Raw genomic sequence first — 22,393 nt, 5'->3', positions numbered from 1 at the left:
TCCATTGCAGCCAGACAATATTTGGAACGCTAATTTCAAAACTAGAACAGTCGACTCTATGTATTGTTTACTGCACCCTACTTAAAAGCTCAGAGAACACAACAGTGAAAAAGTGAGGAATCTACTTCCTCTTTGGCGCATGATGGGAGAAAAGGTATTAAAATGTAGCTGAGAAACTCATTGCAATTACCCAAACTTCAGCATTTAGTTTTCAAACAGAAATGCCATGTCTGATGAGGCATGGATTGTACATGGAATTGTCTCAGGAAATCTGCATCCTCTAGATGTGCTGTATAGAATTTGTATATGTATTTCTTTTACAAAAGAAACCTTTTTGTTTTGTTTTAAGAGACACGCACATAAAATAGCTTATGTTAAATTCCAAGAGATTTTCCTTCCTTCCCAGTATTTGGCACAGAAACATCCTGTGTCCCTGTATTTAATATAAGGTTTATGTCTTCTTCAGAGAAGATACCTTCTGCCACAAACTTCCGTTAGCTGCAGAATAATGGTTTGTTCTGCATGGTAACTGATGATGGGGGAATGGTGCCACAAGATGCTCGGGGTGTCCCTAGCCTCTGATTGCCGGAAGCTGAGAGTGGACAACAGGGGATGGATCACTCAATGATTGCCTGTTCTGTTCATTCCCTCCGAAGCACCTGGCATTGGCCACTGCTGGAAGACAAAATTCTGGGCTAGCAGGACCACTGATCTCACCCAGTATGCTTATTTTTATGTTCACAATCATTATTAAACATTTTAAATATATTGATTTGTTTGGTAGGAAACAGAATTTTGTCCCCCCTCCGCTACCCCAAGAAAAGTTTATTTTAAATAATGTCAGCAGAGTTTAGTTCCCTTCCATGCTACAGTACATTGGGCCCATTACTATGGAGCTCCTGCTCTAAGCATAGACATTCTTAATGTATATAGCACTGTAACGGCGTCAGCACCTGCCTCTCACGAGCACCACCTTTCTGTGAGCCTGCTTTTCTTTCAGTTCTTACAACGGGGTGGCACCCCCGGCCGATGCTTCTTTCAGCAGGTCTTCAATGACTCAGCCCTCTGGCCAAGTCACACACACTCCCCCCCCCCCCCCCCCCCGGGTACACAGTCCCTAGTTCTTTCTCACAGCACTGGTATGGTGCCATAGCACCAAGGCTTCTTTCCTGAAAACAACTGCCCTTTTTAACAGACCAGCAGGGCCCATCTCAGTACTTTCACCTGGTCTGGCTAGGTCCTGGGCTCAATACCCTGAACTCAGCCTGCCTACACTGATCTGTCCACAGTCCTGCTGCTCTTCCAGCCAGCCAGGCACCTCGTCCACCCTCTTCAAGCTCCCTGCAGCAACTGACTGCTCTGTCTCTGCTGGTTCCTTTTATGTGGGCCTTCTGACCCTTGATTGGTCACGCCAGCAGCCCCTCTGATTGGCTGCTCCCCTGCAGCCACTCTAGTCTGCTTGGAGGACTTCTCCTTTGCTCTTTTCTGGGGCAGGGCCTCCAGACCTAGTCTACCCTGTCACAAGCATTTATGTAGAGCTTTTCACCTTTAACTCTCAAACTGCTTTATAAATGAACCTAAGTATCATTAACCTCATTTTCTCATTCTACAGATGAAGCAAATGGACCTCCATAGGTGGAGGCAGTCAGACTTGGATTCAGGCCCTATGAGTATGTCTACACTGCAGCTGGGAGTCTTCTTCCTAGCATGGGTAGATATATGCACACTGGCTTTGCTCAAGCTAGCATCCTAAAAATAGCAACGTAGCTACAGCAGTATGGGTGGCTTCTTGGGCTTGCTGCCCGACTACACATGCAGGGCATCGGGCAGGTTGAAATAGTGCACTATCTTGAGCACACCTAGTGTGTCTGTCTACACACACTTGGAAGCACACTCCCCATTGCAGTGTAGACATGCCCTTATGAAGGAGCTTTTTTTAAGTGTTAAACTGTGTCTACAACAGTTGCACAGTCATATTCATAAACAGGTTAGCTAATATGTTTTCAAATATGATCCATTTAACTAGTCTAGACATACTCTAGCTGCCAGTCAGCTAAAATCCCTGTAATCATCTTCATTATTCTTAAGGTTTTTTTCTTTTTCAATTAGATGGTGGTGGGTGTGACACTGTACCCCATATTCTTCATAGTTGTATGATTATGATACGATTATGACATAATTATGATGCATTTTGTATAAGATATGTCTTGTCAGGTGTCTATGGAAAAGTTACGATATGCTGAATATGATTATCCTATTTGTGTGCATGTATCATTTTTGTATCCGACGTTAGGAGTATTGACTATGTATCTGTATTTCAAATGTGCCTATTCCGGTTAACACCCACAACTAGCCAATCAGATACAACAATGATGAAGCCACACAGTGCTAATGGCTCATCAACAAAGACAATGGACCATGGAAGAGCTTAGCCTTCCTGTAAACATTTCAGCCAGCCTGTCAGTAATGGCTGCTATGACTCAGAAGAGCATGCAAGGGCATGTGACCAGACCACATGACACTGAACTCCATTTTGGTACATGTATTTTCCACAGACTGGGAACTGAGTTTGGAACAAAGACTTCCCGCCATATGGAGAAGCTATCATAGACTATCAGGGTTGGAAGGGATCTCAGGAGATCATCTAGTCCAACCCCCTGCTCAAAGCAGGACCAATCCCCAATTTTTGCCCCAGATCCCTAAATGGCCCCCTCAAGGATTGAACTCACAACCCTGGGTTTAGCAGGCCAATGCTCAAACCACTGAGCTATCCCTCCCCCCTATATAAGGTGGGGTATGACATTATCTCAGGGCCTCACTCCCCACACAAGAGAACTCCTGGAAACACCTGAGGAACAAGGACTGAACAGGGGGAAGTGCTGGTCCCAGGCTAAAGGGATTTCTAGTCCGTGTACGGAAACTTGGTGGACTGCTTATATCAGTCAGGGTGAGAAGTTGCTAATTCATATCCAATCTATCTAGTATGGTAGGCTTAGTTTGCGTTTTTGTTTATTTGCTAGGTAAACTTCTTTGATCTGTTCGCTATCACTTATGTGGTTTGAGCATTGGCCTGCTAAACCCAGGGTTGTGAGTTCAATCCTTGAAGGAGCCATTTAGGAATCTGGGGCAAAAATTGGGGATTGGTCCTGCTTTGAGCAGGGGGTTGGACTAGATGATCTCCTGAGTTCCCTTCCAACCCTGATATTCTATGATTCTATAATCACTTAAAAATCTATATTTTGTAATTAATAAACTTGTTTTATCTAAACCAGTGTGCCTTTAAGTGAAGTGTCTGGGGAAAATCTCAGCTCTGTGACAAAAGGCTGTTGCATATCTTTCCCACATCGAGGGGAAAGTGAACTTTATTAATGCGTTAACACGGTACAGATCCCTGTGCAGTGCAAGATGGTATAATTTTGGGTTTATACTCCAGCAAGGGTGCATGGTGGAGGAGCTGGGAAATTGGCTGTTGTCTCCTGCCTGTCTTTGAGTGGCTTAGGTAAAGCACTCAGGTAGCTCAGTTTGGATGTGTGGCACCACCAGCTATCACGCTGGGTGATAAAAGGGCCTGGAGAGGCTGGCTGGAATCTCCAACAAAGCAGTGTGAGTTAGACCAGACCAGCTGGGGGATTAGGGGGCACAGCAGTTCCCACAGCTCCTAGACTGCACCCCAAGGGGTGACAACCCATCACAGTGGGTTTATAGTAAGCATGCTTTTCATGATTGAAACCTGTTAGCCTTTTCTTAAATAGACTGAAGGATGCAAGAAAGCTTAACGGGGCAAGTCCAGATCAAATTAGATCATTCTAGAGAAAAATGTAAAGGCAGTTGGTAAGACAAAGAGAATCCCTACAGTACTGCTGCTTTGATACACACCTGAAACATTTTTAGCAAGTATATTTTTTAACATATGGTATATCCTAATAAACAATCTGATACTAAGGGCTAGTCTACACTAGAAAAGTTTTGCTGGTCTAGCTATTCCAGCAGTTCTATATGGGCAAACCCTCCTAGTGAAGACATAGGTTATACCAGCTTTTGCTGGTACAGCTTATACCCGTTCCCCCAAACAAAATCAGCTACACCAGAAAAAGCACTTTTTTTACAACTGCGTCTACAATTGGGCTTTTGCCAATACAAAAATCTCCTTAAAAAAAAATCACAACCCAAACCATTATTATACTGGTAAAAACTTTAAGTATAGACCTGGATTTAGGCTCTGATCCTACAATTGACAGTACACAGTCGACTACTGTCCCCCACGCAGAGTCTCATTCACTGTAATGGGGCTAAGCAAGGGAAGAGCCTTTCACCCACATGCTATCACCTGCAGGATTGGTCGCAAAGGCCCTGATCCTACAAACACACACCTGCTTAAACTCTGCTGCTGCGAGTGGCATCAATGAGACTTAAGCACACACTTAAGCAACAGCAATGTTGGCCACAGAGAGAGGAAGAACAACAATATTTAGTTCTTAGAAAGTGCTTTTTATCCACAGATCTCACTGTGTTTTACAAAGCAAGGAAAGTAGGGCTAGCTCTAGCTAAACATCTGGTTACTTATATGTGAGGCTAAGATTATGTCACGGAGGTCACGGAATGCGTGACTTCCAAAGACCTCCATGACGTTTTCTGCTTCAGTTACGGCAGGCGACGGGTAGGTCCCGCAGCTCCCAGCCACCGCCACAGGCAGTTCCCAGCCACCATGGGCAGCAGGGGGACCCCAGCACTCTCAGCCACCCTGAGTAGCGAGGGGGGACCCCAGAGCTGCAGCAGCAGTGAGTGCTGGACCCCCCTTCTTCACCACTTTGTCACAGTTAATTTTAGTTAAAAAGTCAAGGGCAGGTCACGGGCTACCATGAATTTTTATTTATTGCCCATGACCTGTCTGTGACTTTTACTAAATATAACCATGACAAAATCTTAGCTTTATTTATATGACCCACATCACCATAATATCTAAGCATGACAGAGTATTTAAAAATACAAATTGGAACAACAACAACAACACCTTCTCTTTTTCATTCCCACCTGTAGGGAAAACAGCTTGATTAGTTGATAGGGGGTTATTTATATGTGTGTGCAGAACTTATTATAGGAAAACTAAGTCAAACAAATTACTTCTGCATTTACAGGAAGATTTTCAAAGGCACAAAGGTCAGTTAGGCACCCAATTCTCTCCATCTTAGTTCTGAAAGTGGTTAATTCTATGTCAGTCTTAACTTTCATGGGGATGAGTTCCATAGTCTCACTTCAGAGCGTCTTGGAAACATCCCAGATCTGGCCACTGGCACCAACTGGATCTTATCATCACAAGGCGTACCAACCTTAACACCGTCCTCATTACCCGCAGTTATCAAAGTGCTGAGTGTGACCAGACCATTCTCTGGTATGCAGAGAAAGAACCAAAGAAAATACACAGATCTAAAGTAAAAGGATGTCCTCGTACCAACATTAGTGCCACTGAGGACTAAGAAAAGTCACAGCAGTACAAGAACATACTCCAACAAGCCCTTGACTCCAGTCATTGTGCCATAAGAGCCCAGCTGAAGTGGGAGCAACTGAAGAACACAATCTATGATGCAGCTGGCTGGCTGTCTTTGGGAAGAAGGAAAATAAGACCAACGACTGACTTAGCACATATCCCAATGTGTTGACACCAGTCTTGGATGCCATACGCACAGCCCAAATCAACTACAAGAGAAACCCACATGAAAAAACCTTACAAGCACTAAGAGTGGCAAGAACCAAGGTACAACAAACCACTTGACGCTGCACCAATGACTATTGGCTGCACTTATGAAAAAGCATCCAAGTAGCAGCTCATGCAGGCAACCTCAGAAACATGCATAATGGGATCAAGAAAGCCTTGGGTCCAACATCAAAGAAGACAGCCCCATTGAAATCAAGAACAGGGGAAACAATCAACAACTATACCAAGCAGATGTATCGCTGGGTAGAACACTACTCTGAGCTTTACTCTCTTGAAAATATTGTTACAGACACAGTCATCAAAAACCAGCCTATTATGAACCAACTCAACGATGAACCAACGGTCGAGGAGCTTATCCTTGCCATAGATGGCCTCCCCAATGAAAAGGCCCCCAGAAAAGACTGCATACTGTTAGAGGTCATAAAATGCGGAAAATCTATTCTACTGTAACATCTTCATGAGTTGCTCTGCCTATGATGGAAAGAAGGCAAAATACCACAAGAAATGAGAGATGCCAATATCATCACTCTCTATAAAAACAAGGATGACAGGAGCAACTGTAACTACTATCGTGGCATATCCCTTCTTAGTATTATGGGAAAAGCCTTTGCCCGAGTTTTCCTGAACAGACTTCAGACCCTTGCAGAAAGAATCTATCCTGAATCACAGTATGGCTTCAGAGCTGAAAGGCCTACTATTGACATGATCGTCTCACTGAGAAAACTGCAAGAGAAATGCAGAGAACAAAAAAAAGCCCCTCTACATAGTCTTCATCAACGTCACAAAGGCTTTTGATCTTGTCAATAGAGGCAGACTATTTGTGCTTTGACAACTCTCTCCCCAAGCTCTTAAGCATGATTCAATCCTTCCGTGAAAATATGCATGGCACAGTTCAATACAATGGCTCAGTCTCTGAAGCTTTCTAGATTCGTAGCAGAGTTAAGCAAGGCTGTGTACTTTCCCCAACTCTGTTTGGGATCTTCTTCTCCTGGCTACTGAAACAAGCTTTTGGTTTCTCAACTGAGGGAATCTACTTGCACACAAGATCTGATGGAAAGCTATTCAGTCTTGCAAGACTCAGAGGAGGCCCTTATCCAACACTTCCTTTTTGCTGATGACGCAGCAGTGACAACCCACGCAGAAGCTCATCCTCAAAACCTTATAGACATTTTCCCAAAGCCTGCCAAGACTCTGGGCTTACCATAAGCCTAAAAAAGATGAACATAATGTTGAGGAAGCATCTTCCATCAAGATCAACAACTATGAATTTGAAGTGGTGAATGAGTTCAAATACCTGGGATCCGCTCTCGCAGTCAACCTTTCACTTGAAATGGAATTCGACATCCACATTGGAAAAGCCGCCACAACAATGTCTAGACTGAGCAAGAGGAGATGGCAAAACAACAAACTGACAGAACACACAAAGATCTGTGAGTATCGTGCGTGTGTTATTAGCACACTTTTATATGGGAGCAAGACAAGGACCTGATACTCTCATCAGAAAAAGAGAATCAACAGCTTTCATATACGTTGCCTTCATCAAATCTTTGGCATCTCCTGGAGGGACAGAGTCACCAACACTGAGGTGCTCAAGTGGCCCAGCCTACCAACACTCCTCAGAGATACCTTCACTGGCTTGGGCATGTGTGCTGAATGAATGATGGGGCACATCCCAAAGGACATCCCCTACGGCGAATTGGCATCTGGGAAAAAGACCCAAAGGACGCCTAAAATTGCGTTTCAAGGATGTGTGCAAGCGAGACCTCAAAGAAATGGACATGGATGTTAACAACTGGGAAGATCACACTCAAGACCGCAGCCTTTGGAAAGAAGAGCTTAACAAAGGTCTCTGGAGTTACGAGAGGAAGCCGCCCAGCTTAGCAGAGGAGAAAAGAGATTGCAGAAAGCAAAGCCCAAAGGGCCAAAACATCACCTTTAAATGTGACAGCTGCGGCAGAGATTGTCTCTCTCAAATGGGGCTCTTCAGCCACGGCTGCCATAAAACCAACTGAATAAATTCTTTACCTCTCAGGGGGCAGATACCCATGGTCTCTCAAGACTGAAGGATGCCTACTACTTATCTTTTATGGGAATGAATTCCATAGTCCCGCTTCAGAGCCTGAGAACATTCTGTCTCCCACAGTCACAACCCCCACATTGGTTGACAATTTTACTGCAGAATGTAGCTACCATGTGAACAAAAAAAAATTCTACCTGAGGCAGACACAAAGCATGGAAAATTCCATCCCGAAAGGTTTAAGTCTTTCAAAGTTATAAGCATTGGGTTATAATGGAAAGTATTAGGCACTCGTAACAAGAGGCACTGCTATTCTACCACCTATAACATAGGGGGTATTTAATAATGGCCTAAAAATACATACTATATTAGTCATATAGAATAAGAGGCTGAGGGATGAATTACTTAAGAATTAAAGGTGACATAACAAGGAATATTGATCTAAAATTAGAAAAGGACAATTTTTAATTACAAGTTAAGAAAACACTTCTAGCAGTGAGTCAATTAGACAATGGAGTACATTTAACAAGGTGGGTTGCTAAGGCATCAGAACTTGATGTTCAAGAACAGACAAGATAAAAAGACTCGGCACATAGAAGACAACCCTAAAATTTGTGGGACGGGATGCAGAACACCATGCTGGAAGTCCTTTCCACTTCTATCAAAACACTGACAGTGTTTAGTAAGAGCTTGATTCTGCCAGGTGCTCAGCATTCTGACCCCAATCCATGAAAGCACTTAAGCGCATGCTTAACTATGAACACGTGAGTAGTTCCACTAACATCAGTAGAATTATACATGTGCTTAAAGTTAAGCACATGCTGTGTTGGATCAGGACAGACTGCTCAGCAGCTTGCAGGACTGAATCCCAACTCAGAAACAATGGGCTTAATTGTGTAACTTTAGTGTGTCATATTTTAAGTGAAACTAATATCCAAACCAATAGTACAGAACTTGCTTTTTTACCATTTTCATGTGTGCTTTTATCTGGTCCATGCTGAAATTAATGTTACATTATTCATGGTGTCTTATGTATCCGTAGAAATCTGCCTTCCTTTATCTCAGTCACATGGAATTAGTTGATTTTCTCCTATTCTGAAAGTGGATAGTTCATAATCAGAAAATCCCTAAGTGCTTTGCTGAACAGGGATTGACTTAAACATGTGTTTAAATGCTTACTGAATTGGGACCTCACTTTTTAACCTGCAGTTCAACTTCATGAAAGCTCCTCTAAATATACTTTATATCCTCCTTCAAATACACTGCCACCATGAAGGAAAACGGAAATCCAACTCCCAAAGTCAGTGGAGTTGAGCATGTCTAATGATATTGCTTACAACACTTCTACATTTCTGTCTGACATTGTACACTTCAACATGCTTACTTATTATGCTGTCAGGAATGTAAAGTATGTTGTTTTTCTTTCTTAGTCCTTTCCTAATCAATCTATTCAGCCATATGGACCATTCAGGTACAACTATAAATAGTCATAGTTGTACCTGAACAATCCATATGGCTGAAGAGATTTTGGTCTTGCACATTTGACACTCAGACTGACCCATTTTTAAAGAACAGATAAGAAGTTTAGTAAATGTGTTGATTTGTTTCTTCCACATCACTCCAGATTCATTTTTGTCTGAAGTTATAGTTGTCACTATTTTAAAATTACATCATCATTACATCACCTATCACATGATTACATCACCTATCTTGACATCCCTCTTAACTATATTTAAGAACACCTTACTAGACACACAAAAAGCCACAATAAAGGAAGAAGGCTGTGCTGGTTTAGAGGGGAAATGATGGCAGCTATAAAAAATAAAAATAATAATATATAACAAGTGGAAGAAAGGAATTAATGTATATAACTCAGAAGTTTACAACTGTATAAAATTGATAAGGGAAACAAAGGGACCCAAGGAAAAAAATCTATGGCCAGCAAAGTTAAGGACAATAAGGAGTTTTTTAAATAGATTAGAAATAAACAAAATCCTGACAATGGTATTGGTCCATTACTAGGTAGAAATGTCAGAATTATCAATAAAAATACAGAAATGGCAGAAGTGCTCAATAAGTATTTCTGTTCTATATTTTGGGAAAAAACAGATGACAGTCTTACATGGTGAGCGGGCTTGAAGCAGCGTGGGCTGCAGGGACATGCTGGCTGCTGCTTCCCGCAGCTCCCATTGGCTGGGAACAGCGAACCACAGCCACTGCAAACTGCGGGGGGCTGTGCCTGCGGATGGTCAATGTAAACAAAATATCTCGTGGCCCACCAGCAGATTACCCTGATGGGCCATGTGCCGAAGGTTGCCGACCCCTGCACTAGTATCTCTAGAACATGTTAAACAGAAGCTACTAAACTCAGACATATTTTAAAACAGCAGGTCCAGATAACTTGCACCCAAAAGTTTTAAAAGAGCTGGCTGAGGAGCTCACTGGACCATTAATGTTGATTGTCAATAAGTCTAGAAGGGATTTTTACAAAGGGTAAACAGGATGACTTGCGTAATTATAGGCCTGTCAGCCTGACATTGATCCCAGGCAAGATAATGGAGCAGCTGATATGGGACTCATAAGCAAGAAAGAATTAAAGGAAGTAACAGAATTAATGCAAATCAACATGATTTTATAGAAAATAGATCCTGTCAAATTATTTTGATATTTTTTATGACATTACAAGTTGGGTTGATAAAGTCATTAGTGCTAATATAATATACTTAGATTTCTGTAAGGCATTTGACTTGGTACCACACAATATTTTGATTAAAAAACTAGAATAACGGAAACAATTAACAAGGCACACATTAATGGATTAAAAACTGGCTAACTGAAAGGTCTCAATATGTAATTGTAAATGGGGAATCGTCATCGATTGGGTGTGTTTCCAGGGGGGGCCGACAGGCATTGGTTCTTGGCCCTGCACTATTTAACATTTTTATCAATGACCTGAAAAAACACACAAAGTTATCACTGATAAAGTTTGCAGGAGACACAAAAATTGGGGCAGTGGTAAATAATGAAGAGGACAGGCCACTGATTCAGGGCAATCTGGATCACTCGGTAAACTGGGCACAAGCAAACAATATGTGTTTTAATATGACTAAATGTAAACGTGTACATCTGGGAACAAAGAAAGCAGGCCATATTAACATAATGGGGGATTCAATCCTGGGAAGCAGTGACTCTGAAATAGATATGGGGGTTGTGGTGAATAATCAGCTGAACGTGAGCTCCCAGTGTGATGCTATGGCCAAAAGAATTAATGTGACCATGGAACACAAACAGTAATCTTGAGTAGGAGTAGAGAGTTATTTTACCTCTGTATTTATCATTGGTGCAACCACTGCTGGAATACTGTGTCCAGTTCTGGTGTCCAGCACTCAAGAAGCAAGTTGACAAATTGGAGGGTGTTCAGAGAAGAACGACAGAAGGATTAGAAAACCTGTGTTATAGTGATTGATCTCTTTGAGTTTATCTATTTAGCTTAACCAAAAGAAGGTTAAGAGGTGACTTGATTACACTTTATAATGGGCTTTTCAGTCTAGCAGAGAAAGGTATAACACAACCAAATGGTTGGAAGTCAAAGCTAGACAAATTCAGACCAGAACTAAAGCATACATTTTTGACAGTGCAGGTAATTAACCACTGGAACAATTTACCAAGGCTTGTGGTGGATTCTTCATCATTGACAATTTTTACATGAAGATTGGGTGTTTTTCTAAAAGACATCTCCAGAAATTGTTTTGGGGAAGTTCTATGACCCGTGTTATACAGAATGTCAGACTAGATGATCACAATGGTCCTTTCTGGCCTTTGGATCGATGAAGTTAATAATACCCAAAATTCAAGAACTAGACACTCGCTAAGCTATTTCTTCATAAATTCTATCCAATAAATTATGTATGAAAATAGTTAATATTCTAGGTTTTTTATTACAACTCATGGATGAATTTAAAGTAACATTACCTGTAATCACTGAATAGTCACAATGAATGGTAGAACTTTATTTGGTCAAAGTTACGATAGGAATCGTTATATAAAATTCTTTTTACATCTCTTTCTCATGAAAATTCAGAGGTTCTTATGCAAAAATTTGAGGTCCATTTTGAATCTGCTGTTAACCTCTAAATTTCATATTAATTCTTTCTATGATCCATATCCCTCTTGGTGCTCTTCTGCATATTTTATATAGTTGGGTATGTTTCCAGTACCTTTTTTGTATTTTATTTATAATACCTTAAATTTATCCATTAAAAAATTGCACACAAAACACAGTCCTAGACATACGTATCTACTAATGCCTCTTCAGTAAAATCAACTCAGAGCAATAGACGGCTTTTCATTATATCACTCTTTTCATACACTGATGCTGGATCTAGGGGTGCTACCGCACCCCCTGGCTTGAAGTCATTTCCATCATATACAGGGTTTACAGTTTGGTTCAATGGCTCTCAGCACTCCCACTATACAAATTGTTCCAGCGCCCCTGTATTCACAGCTCTATAACCTTGAAATTCCAGCTTTTCCTGTTGAAAGATTGTATCTCGTTTAGAGAAAATAAATGTTATTCAATGGAATTCACCATATGGGGCAGAAAATACTCTAAGACAGGTGGACTGTTAGGTTCCAGGGTTGCACATCACCCTAAAAAGGAAAGCAAATATTCCCAAAGTTGAAGCCTTTAGCACAAATTCCGATAGAAAAGTTAAGGGCACAAAATTAAGCACTCCTTACTCTGGCAAGCTCCCTTTTACTTTATTAAAGCATTATGCTTCAATGGGAGCTTTGCAATAGCTAAGTAGTGCTGAAGAGGGCCCTGAATTAACATGTCAAATTACCATGCCAGATAATAGGATGGTGATAATTGGCAACATCATATGATAAATTCAATGTATCGTGCTAATTATTGTGCAGCTCCGATAATTTCACCGGCACTCTGTCCACTGAGCCATCTCTGTCAGGACTGCAACTAACATTCCAAACCTTTAAGAAGCTTTGAACAGCCTCCATAGATTGTCCCATTATTAAAAAAATAAAACCAGAGAAATGTTTGTCTCTTTGCCTCCACATTTACATTGGCTGAACACTCAAAATGGGCAATACCTGTATTCAGTCAACGGAGATATTCACATGCTTAAAGTTGAACTTGTGCTTAAGTGCTTAGCTGGACTGGGCAAGAATCAGTAGAAAATACTGTGAGGCTAGATTTTTTGGTAAAGACATTGTAACCTTAGGTATCAGATGAGGCTATGGGCAAACCAGAATTACTATGTTTGGAAGAAATTAAAATGAAACCTATTCGTTGTAAAATCTAGTTAGAGGAGAACTATTGTGAATGATAGACTGAAATGTGGGCTTCCCTCCAGTACATACGGTTGTTTCTGCACTCTGCCATCCCATCAGAAACAGCACCATCAGGGGGTTATGTTAAGCCAACTATCATTCCTTGCATTCATTTTCAAACTGAAAAAATGCCCTTTCATATCTCTTCCCTCCTGATTAGAGACACGACTCTGCCTCACCAGCTGTGCGCTGGCTCATTTTAAATTCTAACTATGATGCATCTCTCACTTGTAGACTTTTATTAGCAATGCCTTAAAATGCAGATTGCTGCCTAAATTTAGTTACATAATTAAAAACAAATCTAACTCATCTCTACCCCAGCAAACAAAATTGCTGCACTCAAGGTTCAACAGAGGGCTTGACTTTTCATCTAAAAACAACTGTATCCTAATGACATGTAGGGAGAAAAAAAAACAAAGTGCTATTTAGTGATGCCTCTAAAATGCAAAGATGCATAAAACATTAACCAGCTATGGAAAAGCTCTATTTGCAAATGCATTATAGTATTACCAGAGGTTTACTGTTCTGTGTACTTCTGCAAATAAATTCAGCACTATGCTACTATGGCAGGATGAGTCACACTCTTTTACTGACATTCTATATTTATACCTTCATGTCCTTCTTCTGCTCTCAGTTCTGTGCTTTATTCCATACAACCCCTGTATTACTTGGAACTCCCTCCCTGACTCAGTCCACCTCATCCTCAGCCTCTTTTGGTGTCTGGGCTAGCCGGGGGGGTGCTGCAGCTGGGCTCTGAGAAGTAGGGGATGCGGGTGTCTGGGCTGGGGGCACCCCGCAGCGGGCTCTGGGGGGAGGTGTGTGGGTGTCTAGCACTCCAGCTGGGTTCTGGGGGGCAGAAAAACAGGAACTGGGTTGTTGTAGGGGTTTCTTTAACTCTTTACTCCTGGGGGACTTGTGTGTGTGTGTGTGTCTGTCTGTATTGTTACAGACATAGCTGCTGATAGGTATTTTTAAATAAATTACCAAAATAATTGAAACTCGAATGCTTATATAGCGTTATTTTGACAAATAAAATATGCAGAATTTTAAAATATTGTGCACCCAATTTTTAATTTTTTGGCACAGAATTCCCCCAAGAGTAAGATCTGCAGCAGGAAGAAAGCTGAGACAAAAACAAGAGGGACTTCAACTCAGGCTGGAGATGAGAGGAGGGAGTTATGCATTTTCTGGTTCTGCCTTCTTCCTGTAGCTTATGATTAAAGCTTGTTAGAATGAACATATAAGAGGGGCCATTTGCAGAGGCTTTTACTACATCAGGCCCGACGCACCGACATGCAAGACACAAAATTTACATCTGTGGTTGTGGTTGCTCAAGTTTCTTTTTTTTTTAATGAAAAATGGGGAGAGTTACGATATCAAGACAAATAAGTAGCATGGGGAAGCTGAACTCCTTAAGCAATCAATCCTTGGAATTGCTGAGCAGCCTCAACTACTATTGATGGGAGGGAGGCCTCAGCATCTTGCAGAATCACACTCTAAAGGTCCCAATTACTGAACAACAGAGTATAGCATCTGCACAGTAATAAGCTGTTGGAATACACAAGTAGTGTGCCAGGGTCCTGGTCTAATAACAAAAGAATCATGAGGATCCCACCCCAAGACAGGTAAGGGTAAGAGGCCCAACATCTAGGAAGCTGCAGTCAGAGAGACCAGAAAGGGGAGAGAGGTGCAACTAGCTCCATAACAGTCACAAGCCTAACTGCCATTTGTGCTTTCAAAATATCTCCCACAACCCAGCCTGAGTTCTACCTTCTTCCCAACCCTTCCGTCTTTCTCTAGCTCAAACCTACAGCTAGAATTCAGTGATTGCAAGAGATTTTCAACATTTCATAGCCACAGGTCATAAAACATGGGAGCCAGCAACTGAAGCCCTGTCTACGTTAGAGACATTTGTACCAATGTAACTACACCAGTGCAAACCCCTAAGCATCAGGCTAGAGAGGAGCTTAACACCATTTCTCTTTCAGAAGAATAAAGTTGGACGGGAACAAAACAGAAGAACAACAGAGCATGAATGAAAAGCACTCCAGTTCTTCACAGCCTTTTCTCCTCCGACACATCAAAAGGACACTGACTGGCAGAAGCAGGGCTGTCACATTCATTTTTCATAGACTGCAATGGGATGGGACAGCTTGGAAAGAAATCATGAGTATCCTCCTGCCTTGTGGGAAGTTGCAAGGTGAGGAGGAGTCACTGACTTGTGCTGAAGTGCAGAGCTGGGGGAAAAAAAAAAAGACTCATGAAACCATTTTATATGCCAGGCTCAGTTCACTGCAGGCACTCAAACCCGAAGAACATCTGAAGACCTGATTTTGATAAATATTGATATTGATAAATATTGCTACGATGTGATGAGGACCTTTTCAACAGCTACTCTGGATTTTGAGATCCAACATGTCAGGAGGTCTCTGCACACATTCCAATTATTATCTCATGCATGTGTGCTAAACCATGCTGGTTTTTAATCTTCTGCTTAAAGGGCAAGCAAGAGGAGACAAGCAAAAAAGATTTAGTGCCTTTCTTTGTCCTGTGTGACTTGCCAGCCTGATTCTTCAAAATAGATAGGTTCGGACAACCCTCGTTGTCACTTTATATCATCCCCAAAATGTGCCCTTCTCTTCTCACAGAGTTGTTGTCCATTTTCTTTTAAACAAGTTGCTCATCTTGCAATCACCTATGCTCACAAAGACAGGAGCCTGAAACAAAATATTTGTATCCAAGGGAATTCTTATGGAGTACAGGACCAAGAATCAGGGCAGAACATTGAGATGAGAACTGCCAAATTGACTATCACTTTGGGGGAAAAGACACTAGCAGGAAAATGCATAGTGATTCATATCCCTAAAGAACTATATGTATATATAATATCCTGTGCTCAAGACAGAAAAATCTTAACTGAGCTGGCAGATAGAACTGCACCTGAATAAGAGGTTTCAGAGTAGCAGCCGTTGATAGTCTGTATCCGCAAAAAGAAAAGGAGTACTTGTGGCACCTCAGAGACTCACAAATTTATCTGAGCATAAGCTTTCATGAGCTACAGCTCACTTCATCGGATGCGTTCAGTGGAAAATACAGTGGGGAGATTTATATACACCGAGAACATGAAACAATGAGTGTTACCATACACACTGTAAGGAGAGGTTTCAGAGTAGCAGCCGTGTTAGTCTGTATTCACAAAAAGAAAAGGAGTACTTGTGGCGTTTGTCTCTAAGGTGCCACAAGTACTCGTTTTCTTTTTACTGTAAGGAGAGTGATCAGGTAAGGTGAGCTATTACCAGCAGGAGAGTGGGGATGCGGGAGGAAAAAACCTTTTGTAGTGATAATCAAGGTGGGCCATTTCCAGCAGTTGACAAGAGCAGTAGGAGGGGAAATAAACAAGGGGAAATAGTTTTACTTTGTGTAATGACCCATCCACTTCCAGTCTTTATTCAAGCCTAAATTAATTGTATCCAGTTTGCAAATTAATTCCAATTCAGCAGTCTCTTGTAGGAGTCTGTTTCTGAAGTTTTTTTTGTTGAAGAATTGCCACTTTTAGGTCTGTAATCGAGTGACCAACGAGATTGAAGTGTTCTCTGACTGGTTTTTGAATGTTATAATTCTTGACTTCTGATTTGTGTCCATTTATTCTTTTACGTAGAGACTGTCCAGTTTAGCCAGTGTACATGGCAGAGGGGCATAGCAATACCCCTCTGCCATGTACACTGGCCAAACTGGACAGTCTCTGTGTATATATAAAACTCCCCACTGTATTTTCCACTGAATGCATCCGATGAAGTGAGCTGTAGCTCACGAAAGCTTATGCTCACATAAATTTGTTAGTCTCTAAGGTGCCATAAGTATTCCTTTTCTTTTTGCTGAATAAGAGATGTGTCTTCTTCAAAGTTTCCATGCTGCTTCTTTTGTTTACTTGTTTTATAAGATATGACCACACTGAAGTGGAAATGACAATTTCAAGAGGAAACCCTTACATGGTCATCTGATCCGTATAAAATATATGCTAAGTCCCTCCTACCCAAAAAGGAATTTGTCCCAATAACGTTTCATTCTTACTCTGTTAGTTGTAGTATTGGATGGAAAGTGAGTCCTGCAGAGGGGAACTGGCAAACAGTATTTCTTTCCTCCAGGGGCTAGCTTTTCCTTTATAAAATGGAGAAATTATTGTTACCAGATAATTCAGAAGATCTTTTTCCTACTATTTTCAAACGTGGGTGCTTAAATTGTGGCTTAGGAACCTGATTTATACATGCAGTTTTGATAACCATGGCCAAAACTCACTGGGAAGTATAAAGACAAGTTTTCTGCAAAGACCTCCTACACCTTATCGGTACTTCAAACTGTCTCTTTGAAATCAGATTTTGCCTATAATAATTAGTGACAAGAGAATAATGCGATTAATAAATGATGGAATAGCTTACATACGACTGATTTGGATGGTTTGACTGGGATGAAAAGACTGTTTTTGGCTTTTGTGCAATTATATTAGAAAATGCAGGATTCTCTTACACAAGAAAATAGATCAGTGTAACCAGAATCCACAATAAGCCAGTTATGTAACTAAGGGCTTGTCTACATAAGGAAACTGACCAGCAGAACAATAGCCGTACACTTATGATGCGCAAGTAATATTGGTATAATACACCACGTGGACACACTATTCCAGAAAAAAAAGTGACTTTTTAGTATCATTTATATTGCGTGCACCACTAATTTGTATAAGGCCATTACAATATTCTCAGCATTGATTTCTAACCCATTTTGTATACATCCTAACATTTTGTGTTGACCACTGCATTGAGATGTCCACAATGATGCCTAGGTTTTTATCATAAGTTTCTGATCCACATCTATCTTCAGACTGCAAGAATTAAAGCACTATTTCCACAGGGCCAGTGCACACTCTGATCTTCTCTTACCAACTTCCTTTGTGAGTGCACTTCTGTTGACTGTTTCATGTCTCAGCCATAACGTTTCAAGAAAGTAAGAACTGGAGAACAAAGTGCTTAGCACAATGGCATGGGGTGGGGGAGCGTGGAAAGGAATGAGCCAAGACTTGCAGAGATGGCAGTTAATCTCTGTGGACTGAAACTGATGCAAAGACCTCTGAGGCTGGGAAGGAAAAGAGGCAGGACTGTCCGACAGGGCTACGGGGAAATATTGTCCAACAGAGAGGCCCCAGGACTTGGAGTCCCCACCAAGCAGTGGGAGATTAAGCAGATCCCACTGATCTGTGGATCTGATTCTTTGCTATCAGGATCCCAGTGCCCAATGGAACTTAAATCTGCGGATGATGTTAGTGAAGCCACACAACTGGGGCCAGGAGCCTTGGGAGTTGGACTCAGGATGAGATAGAGACTGGCCCCAGCTGCCCTCTGTCACCTCGTGTTTGAATTTATCACACTACTACAGTATGCATTATGACACTCCATAATTAACAGCATGGTAGCATGCTAAATCCCAACACTGACGAGCAGCAAATGGCATGAGGGCCAGTGCATAAGGCAGGCCAAGCACTGAGACAGTCTGGCCTGCCAGAGAACTGCAACATGAAGCAACAACACCCTGAGCTAAGGAATGATAAGACTATCTCATCAATCTGGACATTAGCAATGGTCATGGTTTATTTTGTGGGCTCTCTGAATGGTCTATGTAGGTTTTTCAAAGAAGTAATAAAAATTATTTGAATTTGAAAAAGTCTTGTTACTAGCTTGGCAATATAAAAGTGCTAGCAAAGCTTGCTTTTCACCTTAGCATCATAAATGGGGATAGATTCCAGTGTATTTCTTCTAGGCTTTAGTATCTCATGACAAGCGTCCCAAATACAAGTCAAAACCAGAAAGCAATGCTGTCCTCTAGAGGACTGTTAGTCATTGCATTTTCCTGAAACAGAAGTTTTCCTGTGGAACTCCACTCGTTCCACCTCACACAATCTTCTAGAATTTAGTGATGGGGAAAAAATGAAATTAAATACAAACTCTGGAACTCTACTTGGAAAGGTATTGGAAACAATACAAACAAAGTAATATTGTATTTATCAAAACATATACACAGCAAACTAGACCCAGGTTTGCAACTGATCCAGGTTAAGGGAAAAATGCTGGAGAATCATATACAGGTTAAAGATTTTATTTTAATTCAACGGGGTAGGCTAAAGCCCTATGATTAAAAGGGCTAGGCATCTGAATCAATATTAATAAACCACTTCAGTCTTACAGTTTATAGAATGAGCTTCTAGGAAAGAGCCACGGAGAAGCTGCTCAGCCTTGCACAATTTTAGTGTGACTGAATCAACTTGTTTTTCAGTCTCTTTAGACTGCATTATTATTACTTGCTTACAATAGCGCCTTGCAAAAATAAAATTGTTCAAATGAAGATTAATCAAGTAGTCCACCCTAATACCATTCTAGAGTTTAGACTGAGAACCCAAAACCAACAAATATACCTGTAATATGTAGTGAGAATACATTATATGGCTTGGATGTTACTAATGTTAGAGAAATAAATACAAAAACTTATCATATACTATAACCAAAAGAACAAAAAAAAGTTATAAAAAAGCTGTGATTTAAGAAAATCCATACCACAGAGCAACACATTCCATGGAAGAAGGAAAGAGATGAAAATTGATGTAGCAAAAAGAGATTATATATGGATGTTACTAATTATATTACATAATTCTGACTAATGTAATAGATGGAGGAATGCTTGGGGAGCTAGGTTGATAACTATATAAATAAATATATTAGAGTCAAGCGCATATTTAAAGGCCAATCCTGTAGTTCTTGAGCACCCAAAAATCCCAGTGAAGTCAATGAAATTTACGTGCGCTCAAGAACACTGGATTAGGTCCTTGAACAGGTAAAACATTTTGGTTTTGTGTTTATAAATCTATTTACTTATCAAGACAGAAAGATACTCCGTGGTGATATATCTGATGTGGAATCATTTCTAGCACCTAGAAGGAAGCTGGGAAATTTAACAAACATTACTGATTTGATCCAGTATATTAACCTGATCCAAAGCCTTTCCCAACTGACTTTAGCGAGCTTTGGATTCCCCATATCACTATCCTATACTTCACAATTGGAAAAATTTTTTGAAAAAGTCTATGATCCTGATTCCCAACTGCACAAAGGTGTAACTTACACCTGCTTTAAGGCTCATTAGTGGTGCGAAAACAGTGCTAAGGGGCCTTAGCATAAATGAGATCTCAGACTGATGTATCTAGTACTTAATATTCATAATGGTTGATATTTCTTCTGCATCCCACGCTATCTTACATAAAGCAACTATTCACACAACACACATGCATACTACTTACGAGGCTTTACTGCAACAATGAAAAGAACAAAGTGACAGATTTTTAAAGCTATTGGGCACCTCCTAGTGCTGACAGGTATCTAGTGGAAATTTCAAAAGTACTTAGGCACCTAACTCTCATCAAAGTTGCATTCACATGACATTAACAATGCAGCTTAGACTATCACTGTTCTTCAAGAGAACAATGTTAGTGTTTAAATAATACATACAGAAATAGTAACAGCTAAGGCGTGGTAATCAATTAGTCAAAAGCCAGGAAATGTTAAAGTTGACTGAAGTCTTGATCTCTACCAAAAAAAAAAAAACAAAGAAAACCCACTACTACCACACACATAAAAAGGCCATATTTCTTTAAAACAAATCAGTTCAGTAGCATTTTTAAAGCTATTAATGTTTTAAGTTCAAAGAACACTAAACTTGGAAAAAAAATCAAATTTCCATCTGAAAATATGGCTTCCTACTTTTGCTCCAAGCAACTTCTAAAATGACTATAACTGAGACAGATTACAAATTGTTTACTTTGTACATTTAACTGCTACAGTGTACAATCTGTTTCATTGTTTTGTGATGGTCAGTTTCAACTCCCAGGCCTTGAATCTTATATATCCATTCACCCTATACGAAGTGAGTGCAAAGCGCTGCTGCTGGCATGAGCAAAGAGTTTTGGTTTGGTAGTGTTTTATACACAGTTTTCACAGTTTCAAAGTTCAGTTAGTTGTAAAAGTGCAAAGAATTCTTATTAGGCTGTTTCATGTCAATACTTTGTATTATTAATGCTTTCAGTTCCAAACCTGCCAGCAAGTTAAAGAAGTATGGATTGGATGAATGGACTATAAGGTGGATAGAAAGCTGGCTAGACTGTCAGGCTCAGTGGGTAGTGATCAACGGCTCAATGTCTAGTTGGCAGCCAGTATCAAGCAGAGTGCCCCAAGGGTCGGTCCTGGGATCGGTTTTGTTCAACATCTTCATTAATGATGGTGGGACGGATTGCACCCTCAGCAAGTTCGTGGATGACACTAAGCTGGGGGGAGAGGTAGACACACTGGAGGGTAGGGATAGGGTCCAGAATGACCTAGACAAATTGGAGGATTGGGCCAAAAAAAATCTGATTAAGTTCAACAAGGTCAAGTGAAGAGTCATGCACTTAGTATGGAAAAATCCCATGCACTGCTACCGTCTGGGGACCGACTGGCTAAGCAGCAGTTCTGCAGAAAAGGACCTGGGGATTACAGTGAATGAGATGTTGGATACGAGTCAACAGTGTGCCCTTGTCGCCAAGAAAGCTAACGGCATATGGGGCTGCATTAGTAGGAGACCTGCCAGCAGATTGAGGGAAGTGAGTATTCCCCTCTATTCAGCACTGGTGAGGCCACATCTGGAGTATTGCATCCAGTTTTGGGGCCCCAAAACTGAAAGGTTGTGGACAAATTGGAGAGAGTCCAGAGGAGGGCAACAAAAATAGTTAGGGGGCTCTGGCACATGACTTATGAGGAGAGGCTGAGGGAACTGGGCTTATTTAGTCTGCAGAAGAGAACGGGGGGCGGATTTGATAGCAGCCTTCAACTACCTGAAAAGGGTTCCAAAGAGGATGGAGCTAGGCTGTTCTCAGTGGTGGCAGATGACAGAACAAGAAGCAATGGTCTCAAGTTGCAGTGGGCAAGGTCTACGTTGAATATTAGGAACCACTATTTCACTAGGAGGGTGGTGAAGCACTGGAATGGGTTACCTAGGGAGGTGGTGGAATCTCCTTCCTTAGGGGTTTTTAAGGCTCAGCTTGACAAAGCCCTGGCTGGGATGATTTAGTTAGGGTTGGTCCTGCTTTGAGCAGGGAGTTGGACTAGATGACCTCCTGAGGTCTCTTCCAACCCTAATCTTCTATGATTCTATTATTCTATGATCATTTTGGTCACTCTCATGGTCCTTCAAGTATGTGTACAGATTTAATATGTGATAATATATAACACTTATAATTAAAT

The 22,393-nt window shown here is 41.0% G+C and overlaps 1 protein-coding gene across 9 annotated transcripts in view; it reads right to left on the bottom strand.

The window, feature by feature from the left end:
* SERGEF (secretion regulating guanine nucleotide exchange factor) overlaps nucleotides 1–22,393 on the bottom strand; it is a 236,922-nt gene that overhangs the window by 176,482 nt on the left and 38,047 nt on the right. The window lies entirely within an intron of this gene.

The sequence above is a fragment of the Chelonia mydas genome, chromosome 6 (assembly GCF_015237465.2).
Source record: "Chelonia mydas isolate rCheMyd1 chromosome 6, rCheMyd1.pri.v2, whole genome shotgun sequence".
NCBI lineage: Eukaryota > Metazoa > Chordata > Testudines > Cheloniidae > Chelonia > Chelonia mydas.
Note: the sequence above shows the minus strand (reverse complement) of the source record. Positions and strands in the feature narration are given on the sequence as shown.